The sequence below is a fragment of the Rattus norvegicus genome, chromosome 3, assembly GCF_021556685.1.
Source record: "Rattus norvegicus strain SHRSP/BbbUtx chromosome 3, alternate assembly SHRSP_T2T, whole genome shotgun sequence".
Taxonomy (NCBI): domain Eukaryota; kingdom Metazoa; phylum Chordata; class Mammalia; order Rodentia; family Muridae; genus Rattus; species Rattus norvegicus.
Genome location: NC_141536.1, coordinates 116,182,272 through 116,191,286, shown reverse-complemented (window position 1 = coordinate 116,191,286; position 9,015 = coordinate 116,182,272). Strand labels below are relative to the sequence as shown.

General features: G+C 46.5%; 2 long non-coding RNA genes across 4 annotated transcripts; one reads left to right on the top strand and one right to left on the bottom strand.

Annotated features, from left to right (window-relative positions):
- The first annotated feature begins 388 nt into the window (after positions 1 to 388).
- On the top strand, positions 389 to 5,670 carry LOC147995683 (retrovirus-related Pol polyprotein-like). Of its 3 annotated transcripts, XR_015683792.1 has the most exons (5): positions 434 to 561; positions 1,170 to 1,506; positions 2,200 to 2,277; positions 4,115 to 4,215; positions 4,621 to 5,670. It is a non-coding gene; the product is annotated as a retrovirus-related Pol polyprotein-like (long non-coding RNA). The 3 variants fall into 3 exon arrangements; XR_015683791.1 differs by lacking the exon at positions 4,115 to 4,215 and having other exon boundaries at positions 417 to 561; XR_015683793.1 differs by lacking the exons at positions 2,200 to 2,277; positions 4,115 to 4,215 and having other exon boundaries at positions 389 to 561.
- Positions 1,171 to 8,663, bottom strand: LOC102549265 (uncharacterized). The gene is made up of 3 exons (XR_015683795.1): positions 8,207 to 8,663; positions 3,049 to 3,164; positions 1,171 to 1,533 (listed from the first exon to the last, which is right to left on the bottom strand). It is a non-coding gene; the product is annotated as an uncharacterized LOC102549265 (long non-coding RNA).
- Positions 8,664 to 9,015: the final 352 nt, after the last annotated feature.

The following is a 9,015-nucleotide window of genomic DNA, read 5'->3' as shown; positions in this document are numbered from 1 at the left end:
CTTCACAACGCACAAGCAAAACTCTATGAGAGAAAGGTCGTGTAGTATTGTGTCTGGGAAATAATCTGGTGTTATTACAGCTAAAAGGGCCTTGACAAATGGCCTGCCCTTGAGCTCACCCCCACCCCAGCCCTGCCCCTGCCCCTGCCCCTGCCCCTGCCCCTGCCCCTGCCCCTGCCCCTGCCCCTGCCCCTGCCCCTGCCCCAGCCCCTGCCCAGGAAAGTCTAGAAGGCTTAGACTGAAAGGAGCAATGAGGCAGCCATTACCTGGGGCTGCCAGCCTAGAGCTCTGCAAATCAGTCCTAGGAACAGCCTCCCTATCTCTGTAAAACATGCATCCTCTCCACTGGCCTGGCATTTTCTAATCACCTCACCTCATCAAGTAACCCAGTGCCTCCTACTCGTGTACTCTGCTCTGTTCAAAAGAACATTCCGGAAAGTCAAGGTGGAGAGGCTGGGGGCAAACCCAGGCTTGGCTTGTGAAGCTGCCTAGACTACACTGGGAGAGCCTACACTGCACGCCCGCCGTTCAGTGACACGATTGCCGTCTTTAGTCGTGTTCGTGAGTCAGGCTGTCTTTAGTCTAACATTATATCTTGGCCCATTCTTGGATGCCTTCTTTCTCTCTTTCTCTCTTTCTTTCTTTCTTTCTTTCTTTCTTTCTTTCTTTCTTCCTTTCTTCATTCATTCATTCATTCGTTCATTTATTTGTGATAGGGAAGGATATGTACCAAAGCACCTCTGTGTCAGAGGACGATTGTAGGAGTCAATTCTCTCCTTCTGCCATGTAGATCCCCCAGCCAGGACTTAATGCCATCAGTCTTAGAAACAGACACCTTTTACCCACTGAACCCTCTTGCCAACCCTATGTCATTCATTTATATAGGGAATATTAATAATAGTTTGAGACCTCAGCAACCCAATCCCCAAGTAGCCTCAAATAACTCCTTGTGCTTCATTTCCCTGCTCTTTCAAATCACACACTTATTTGTATTGGCTTTAAAAACCCCAGAGGCACAGGTCTCAAGTTTCATGTCTTCATGTCTGAAGTCTCGTGGGTCTCCACTGGGGCCTCCAGATCTCCTGAGGCTGCAGGCTCTTCTCTGGGAAGGATTATGAAAGTACACACCGGGTTGTCTTTGTCTCTAAACTAGTTCTCTACATTTTCAGCTTTAGTTCTCCGTGGTATGGCTGATGCACACACCTGATGTGGCGTACGCGTGGAGGTCAGAGGACAGCCTACAGGAGTCGCTTCTTCCTTTCCACGATGTGGTTCCTGGGATGAAACCTAGGTTACCGGGCTTAGCCTTTCTAAGGACCTCTGAACACGCACCTTGGAAGGAGTAATCTGAACGATATCAACGCCTTGTCGTCTTCGGGCTGGTGTGCCTGTTGGTCATCTCCTTGTACTTCCTCGGCTCCTGGGTGACATGTTCCCTCTCGTGCAGACTGTGACCTCAAATGGCTTTCTCAATATCTACAGTGCTTTAATCTACTCCTCAGGACGGTGCGACTTCCTGACAGTTCTTGTGAGCTTTAAATGAGACAAAACAAGCAGGGGTCAACTAGAGCCGGTTCTGACTAATCCGTGCCATCCTCATTATTACTGATTTCCCTTTGGCCAAACTCATCTAAAAGTTATATAACATAGGAAATCTAAATTGTATTTATCTGTTCCATAATTACACATTTAATTATAAATTAAGTATGCACTTCAAGCAAAGACCAGAACAGAACATGGGAAAATTAAAACAGGGCTGGAAGTCACAGGTCAGCAATTTGCAACATGCAATGTGCTGTTTATGTAGCCCAAGGAAAGTAAACTCGTGAGAACTGAATTGGGTATTTCAGCCTTGAAATACATGTGTTTTCTGGTATTTACAAAGAATAAAAACATCTCCACTCCAATCTCTACCTTTGATAGAGCCCTACCATTGCTACCTCACAAAGCATAGCAGTTAAATGAAACACTACTTTTTCCTGAATGTGGAGGAACCACCCCTGCCAGGGCTTGAACACCGACTTCCAAGATGGCTGACTCCCATGGTGGCAAGTGGGAGTAGTTGGTATCCACAAAGCACCAGTTTGGGAGGCTGTCAGGGCTGTTTTGTTTGAAAGGTTCTCTCCACATAACCCTAGCTACCTGGAACTCATTCCGTAGGCCAGGTAGGCTTCAAACCCATCTGCCTCTGCCTCCCAGGTGTTGGAATGAAAGGCATCACTGCTATGCCTGCAGCAGTCAGCAATTACCTTTCCCTCAGAGGAAGCGGACTGAGGGGTAAGTACTTAGGCGTGGACCTGGAAACTGACAGTCACCTCTGACAAAGTTGAAGGCCCTTTAGGGAGGGACAGCCCAGGGTCAAAGAAACCATGCCATTTTTCAGTGGTCAGTTATCCCTTCTGAACACCAGCCTTGCGTGTTGGTGCTGTAGACAGGTGGTTCCCATTATGCCTTGCATCCCCTCCTAAATCCGGAGTCTCCTCCCATTTCTAACACCTGCTCACACTCTGCCCTAGTGACAGCCCTCTATGTTTCCATGACTTCATGTCCAAGAGCTTTGAATCTAGCAGACCTGGGTTGGATCCAACTTGCTTATTACTTTAATAAACCTTATTTGATGTAATTTAATACTGGACATTTGAGTCTTTATCTGAAATGAAAAGGATTCATGATAGGATTGTTAAGTGTAACAAATAACGTATTTGGGAGGGGAAAAGTCTACCAATATCAGGTGCTGGCCAAGGTGCAGATCTAAAGCTTACTGCTCATGAAAGGACCACCTGGCTTAGCTAGTATCCAAAACCAAAGGCAAACATCAGATAAAACACACAACTCTAGGCTTAGACAGAAACGCCCAAGGAAACTACTGTAACAAGCTGATGAATGGCTGGAGAAATCACATTTAGCATGCTCAAGGTCTTGGGTTCTCTCCCCTGCACCCCACTCCCAAAGGATGCTAATAAAATCGCTCTTCCCTCCTCCCCACCCCCCAGAGATCGAGCCCAGGGCCTTCCACATGCTAGGCAAGTGCTCTACCATTTATCTCACCTTCAAACCAGAAGCGCTCTTCTGAATTGTCCAAAATATGAAATCGCCAATATGTCGATGAGCACAGATAACAAATTGATCATGAGTGGCCAGAGCTACACGTTACCAGGGGGAAACTTCACCGCCATGTCAAGTAAAAGGAAAATAACGTGTATGAGACCACATAAAATATGAGATCATTTGCATATGGCTTAAAAACATGCAGAGTGAGGTTGTACGTGCCTTGAGGACATGTGCATGTGTGGACTTAAATCCAGGAAGGAAGCATCCAGACCTGAACCCGCAAGCTGGGAAGTGGGCACCAACATGTTTGTCATTTAATTATCTTACAACCGTGCAATCTTTAAAAGCTGGTGTGCATGTGTGTGTGTGCGTGTGTGTGTGTATTGTGTGCATTTGGATGCACATGTTATAGCACACATGTGAAAAACAGAAAACCATGATGTGGACTCAATCTCTCCTTCCTCCTTTACTTGAGTTCCAGGGTTCAAGCTACAGCCAAGCACATTTACCCACTCAAGTATCGCACCGACCCCATAACATTTTGTTTTGTTTTGTTTTGGCTATTCGACTTTGAAAAAGAATAAAGTTTCCTGAGCTGAAATCCTGCCAGGATGTGATGGATTCTTTTTGTGTGTTCCTCCCATGCAATGACTTCATTGCATTTTGCAACTCCATGCCGGTTTGGGTAAAATATTGAGCGTCAAGTTACAAACACGACCTTATGAAAATGGTGAAATAGCTGTTTCTAGTGTGTGGAACAGACGTGTCCATTATGTTATTTAATTCTTTGTTATTGTTTGGGTGGGTTTTGTGTTTGGGCGCTGGAGACTGACCCTAAACCTCCTACATGCTAAGCACATGCTTCATGACTGACTTACATCTAAGCCTGACCTATTAATTCTTCATACCTTTTTTTTTTTTTTTTTTTGGTTCTTTTTTTTTCGGAGCTGGGGACCGAACCCAGGGCCTTGCGCTTCATACCTTTTTATGGATAAAATACTTGACAGCAACATTTTTAAAGGAGAAATGCTTTATCTTTTGGGTTTTTCTTTTGCTTTGCTAGGCTTTGCCCTTGTAAGACGGGATCTCATTCTGTAGCCCTTGATGGCCTGGAATTCACAACAATCCTCCTGGCTTCATGTCTCCTGTCCCAGAATTCCAGGGGTGAGTCTAGGCGATGAGTTCAGCCCGTTGTGCGGAGGTACCAGCAGGCAGGGCTTTCTTAACAGGCATGCCTCAAGCGTTGGGGTCGGACAACGGGCCCGCTTTTGTCTCCCAAGTAAGTCAGTTGGTGGCCAAATTGCTGGGGATTGATTGGAAATTACATTGTGCCTATAGACCCCAGAGTTCAGGTCAGGTAGAACGCATGAATAGAACAATTAAGGAGACTTTATCCAAACTTACGCTTGCAACTGGCTCAAAGGATTGGGTGGCCCTCCTTCCCCTAGTTCTATATCGGGCCCGGAATACCCCGGGCCCCCATGGTCTAACTCCTTTTAAAATAATGTATGAAACACCACCCCCATTTGTCCATTTCTTTGATTCAAACATTGCTGATTTTGCTGACAGCCCTTCTCTGAGGGCCCATTTACAGGCCCTACAGATTGTGCAGAGAGACGTCTGGAGACCTTTGGCCGCTGCTTACCAGGACAAGCTTGAACATCCGGTGGTGCCACACCCGTTCCAGATTGGAGACACCGTGTGGGTGCACAGACACCAGACCAAGAATCTCGAGCCACGGTGGAAAGGACCCTACACCGTCCTCCTGACTACCCCGACCGCCCTAAAGGTAGACGGAGTCTCGGCTTAGATCCACGCACCACACGTCAAGGCAGTCCGGTCTGAGGAATTGACTAATCACAACACTACACCCCAGACATGGAGAGTTCAGCGCACTCCAAACCCCTTAAAGTTAAAACTCTACGTGGCTCCTCCTAGCCCTTTTGTGGCCTAGAGTCAGTGGGGGAATAAGCCCCCACCAGACAGAAATTTCTTGACCAAGTCGAGTGAAAGATTTCACTCAAAGTTAGCAAAAAAAAAAAAATGGGGGAATGAAAGACCCCAGCTTAGCAGCAGTAACGCCATTTTGCAAGGCTGTACTTAAGATAACTGGTTCAGGGAAAGGTTAGAACACTGAGTACACAGCGGCTGCCAAGCAAGAGATGTTTGGTTGAAGGCCTGGCAACAGGACGACTGCGGTTGAGCACCTGACAATAAGAAAAGCCCCCGGGAGAGGTCCCACACCCTGGTGGGGGGGCCGAGTCAGTTGTTATGTTTCAAGAAGGTAGCTAGGAAACTTGCCCCCGGGCTAAACTCTTGGGGGGCCGAGTCAGCCGTTATGTTTCAGGAAGGTAGCTAGGAAACTTGCCCCCGGGCTGAACCCTTTGGGGGCCGAGTCAGCCGTTATGTTTCAGGAAGGTAGCTAGGAAACATTAGAATCCACCAATTATATCCCTGTAACCATGCATCTGCTTCTGTATGCTTGCTTCTGCTCCCCAAAATCCTATAAAAGCCCATCCTTGGTTCCGTGGGGCGCGCCAGTCCCCCGAGTGACTGAAGCGCCCGCAGGTGCCTGTGCCTGTGTATCCCGACAATAAACCAAATCCTCTTGCTGATTGCATCCTGTGGTGTCTCGGTCTGGTCTTTGGAGTTGGAGGGTCTCCATCCCGAGAGAAAGTTCTCCCTGAGAGCTTTTCATAAGTATTCAAAGATTCAAACACTATGAAGAACTTAGGAGTGTCACAGAGAACCCCAGGGGCTGATACCTGGATATCTGCTCTCCACATAATCTTCAATAGAACTCCAAACCCACCCAACAAGAAAAACCTCATCCCAGGGCAGAGCGTGAGGGAGAAGATGATGTTCTTCTTTACAGTGAATTGTGCGAGGAACGAGAAAAATAGAAACCCAGTTACAAAGTCACCTTAGTGATTAGCAATCCAGACAAGATTCACCCACAGAGAGCGGTCACTTGGTACGGGATGGTCATGTGATGATGTCTGAGTATCACCCATCAGATAACACACCATTCCACAGAGCATGAAATAGATCAACAAGGGGAAATGCCAGCAGGCACGAGCTGTGTGGTCAGGGGACCTGTGTCAGCTCAGCTTCAAGCCCAGCCTGCTGTTCTCTGCTGGTGGTCTTGGAACTCTTCTAAGTTTGTTTGCCAATGGCTGCAGGTTTGCACTGCCTGTAGAGAGCTTTTTGGACTGGAGAAAAGAAAAGGAACCCTCTGGGTCTGCTTCCTATCCCGGAAAGCTAACCTCGTATTTCTTCACTCAGTGGTTTCTTCTCACGTGCTCAGTTCCCATGTATAGTTCTTTGGCTTTCACAGAATTGGCCAGTCCTCACAGCGTTTGACCTCACCAGCTGCTAGCACTCTGTTCTTGGCAATCTTGCACCACCACCCCAAAAAACTCATCTATATAAGACTCTTTCACAAGGACACAGCACACAAATTAGGCAATGACTGGAGGCACAAGGCTTCTCCTGTTAGCAACTCAATCCTTTCTCTCCTCCTACCTTCTTATTGCTATCAGTGATGCCTCAGAGTTCCCCTCTCTGTCTCAGTTGCCCAGTTAGCACTTCACACCTACTTAACAACTAAAATTCAAAGTCTAATTCTCTGTTGAAATAATTACTATTTTGGGGTGAGGTGTGGAACAATGCTTCAGTGGGTGAAGTGCTCCCGTGCAAGTGAGGGAACTAGAGATCCTTGGCTCTCAAGTACATGTCAGGTAGGTGTAGAAGACCACCTGTAATTCCAGCTCTCCAAAGTGGAGACAGGGGATCCCTAGAGCAAGCTGGCTAACAAAACCAGACAAAATAACAAATTTTCTGTTGAACTCAACAGATAAGTAATTGAGGAAAACACCCATACAATTAAAAAAAAAAAAACAAACAACCTATGATTTCTGTCTTCTAACTGGATCCTGATGCAGACTGGTACCAGGAGTGGGGTGGGCACCTACCCTCTGACTTATATATACATCTGAATAAGATATATGTACTAGTTCCTACTCATTAGAACTCAGCGGCGCACTCAAACTTGCCATTACTCATGAGATATCTGGTGACTTTGGGTACTTATTCTGTGAAGATGGTAATCACATGCTTAAGATAGAATGGAAAGAAAGAAAGAGCTTGTCTTTGCACCGTGATCACTCTGGAGCTGTTATAACAGACTGGGATTTCTTGTGCTGCAGACAAGAAACTATCTTCATTTTTTTGTATCATTCACAGCTCAACCTAAACTGAAGGTCATACACTCATAGCTCAAACTTGAGATAAAGTTACCAGTTCAGAAAACCTGCTTGTCACATCACACAGTCAAGGTAAGATGCCTGGAGAATCAGCAACTAGCAGACTACTACCTTGTCAGGAGAATTGCAAAGCCAGGCAAGCTTGTGATCTCAGTAGCTGGGAAGTTGAGACACAGAGCTACCACAAGGCCAGCCTGAGTTACCCAGCAAAACTATGGGAGGAGGACTAGGTAAGCAGGAAGGAGGCAATGAAGGCAGAGGCAGCAGCTGTTCAGAGAGTATCATAAGCTAATAAACATGACAGAGAGGGCTGAGGTCATTGCCCAGATCACATGCATCATTTTATTTAATCCTCATGAAACCCCTGGGACGTAAGTGTTGTTGTCATCCCCAACTTTTAGATGAGCAACCAGCACTTCAATGAATGAATTAGCCTACCAGGCTACCCAACTTAGAAATGGTAGAGCTGGAGCATGAGCCGAGACATGTTGGGTCCCAAAGCCTGTGCTTCTCAGCCTTCTGCTGCACAGGGAAGGCTTGCTACTGACAGTGAGATCGCGACGTCCGCAGGAAGCTCCAGTGCAAAGCTTTCCTCTACTGTAGATGGTGTTTCTGTGTATGAAGAGACAGACCCATCTAAAGTAGTGGGTGGAGACCCTTTTAGGGTTGAATGAGCCTTTTACAGGAGTTACCTAATGTCATCAGAAAACACAGACATTTACATTATACGTCATAACAGTAGCAACATCACAGTTAAGTAGCAACAAAAATAGTTTTAGGGTTGAGGGTCACTGCAACGTGAGGAACTGGGTTAAAGGGTGGCACCATTAGGAAGGTTGAGAACCACTGCTCTAAAGGAAAACCAAATTCTACACACAAGCACTACTTACCCACTCTCTGCTCCCATGCTGATTTGAGTCTCAGAATGCTGATGAGGTTGAACACACGGAGGCCAATGGGGAGCTTGCCAGGAGCCAAGATGTCAGGTAAAAGAGAATTACCTTCATTCCAGATCAATAAGGTGCATGTAAGACCCATCATGGGACTGTTCAACTAAAGGGACATATTGATTAGTATTCCCAGGAGCTGGCTCCCCAAACATTTTAATTGAAATTAAATTTAATAAAGGCTCCTAGAACAACCTAGAAGTCAATGGCACATGTTTTCAGGCCAGAGGATATTCTCCAATTGTTCTTTACACAGTATAAGCGCTTGCACGCTCTCTCTCTCTCTCTCTCTCTCTCTCTCTCTCTCTCTCTCTCTCCCTCCCTCCCTCCCTCCCTCCCTCCCTCCTTCCCCTGGGACCCTTAAGGGTCTACTGTCCTTCACACTAAACTACAAAACACTAGTTCACTTGAGGAACAGAACTGAGAACCCAGCTGCCAGCCGTTATTGTGCAAAGCAGGACACAGTGAGTTGAAAATTATATTTTTCCAATTAGCACAGTGGGAAACACTGTGAAGCATTCAGCTCCAGCCTGCAATTAGAGAACATTTGCTTCCAGAAATAGAATGAATGGAAGTGGAGACCTGCTATCTAGGTCTTCAGCAATAATATCCCAGGCAGGGAGACCTGCTACCACTTCCCAGCAAATAACCGTCTCACTCTTTTTAAAAAGAAGCATTGTGCACTGCCCCACAGTGTACTCAGCAGGGACCAAGCACTCAACACCATCCCTGGCTCTAGCAGCCCAGTCTTC